Raw genomic sequence first — 1205 nt, 5'->3', positions numbered from 1 at the left:
TTATGTGTGTGTGTATTTTTAGTACTGATGGAGTTTCACCATGTTGGCCAGGCTGGTTCTGAGCTCCTGACCTGAGGTGATCCACCCACCTCAGCTTCTCAAAGTGCTGGGGTTACAGGCATGAGCCACCACACCTGGCTCAACTCAATTTTTAAAAAGGCAAAAAGTTTCACCAAAAAAAGGCATTTCGCCAAAAAAACAAAAATATACATATATATATACAAATAGCTAATAAGCACAAGAAAAGATGCTCAACATCATTTGTTATTAGGGAAATGTATATCAAAACTATAGTGAGATACCACCTTATACCTGCAAGAATGGTATGTGTTACTGCAGATGTAGAAAGCAGAAAGTGGAAGAAACCTTTGGCCAGGTGCAGTGGCTCACGCCTGTAATCCCAGCACTTTGGGAGACCGAGGCAGGTGGATCGCTTGAGCCCAGGAGTTTGAGACCAGCCTGGGCAACATGCCAAAACCCTATCTCTACCCCAGAAAAATAAATAAATAAATAAAAAATAAAAAATAATAAAATAATAAATAAAGAAAAATTAGCTGGATGTGGTGGTACACGCCTGTAGTCCCAGCTACTCAGTAGGCTGAGGTGGCAGGATCGATTGAGCCTGAGAGATTGAGGCTGCAGTGAGCCAAAATCATACCACTGCACTCCAGCCTGGGTGACAGAGAAAGACCTTGTCTCAAAAAAAGAAAAAAAAGGAAATTAGAACTGTTATACACTGCTGATGGGAATGTAAAATGGGGCAGCCACTTTGGAAGACAGTTCGCTAATTTCTTAAAATGTTAAATGTATATTTCCTGTATGACCCAGGAATTCCACTGTTGGGTATCAACCCAAGAGAAATGAAAACATACGTCCACACAAAGTCTTGTACACGAATGTTCATAGCAGTGTCGTGCAGTTGAAAATAGCTAAAAAAGCGGAAACAGTCAAAATATCCTTCAATTAAGGAATGGATAAGCAAACTGAGGTCTATCCGTACCACAGATTGTTCAGCAATAAAAAGGAATTAAATACTGATACATGCTACAACATATCAGAATAATGAATCTCGGAAACATTATCTAAGTGAAGGAAGTCAGATGCAAAAGACCATGTAACATAGGACTCCATTCATATGAATTGTCCAGAAAAGCAAAACTCCACAGCTTATATACCTTCTAAGCTATATGTCCATGTGTAATGTG

This window comes from Colobus angolensis, unplaced genomic scaffold (genome assembly GCF_000951035.1).
Source record: "Colobus angolensis palliatus isolate OR3802 unplaced genomic scaffold, Cang.pa_1.0 Scaffold1088, whole genome shotgun sequence".
Taxonomy (NCBI): domain Eukaryota; kingdom Metazoa; phylum Chordata; class Mammalia; order Primates; family Cercopithecidae; genus Colobus; species Colobus angolensis.
Note: the sequence above shows the minus strand (reverse complement) of the source record.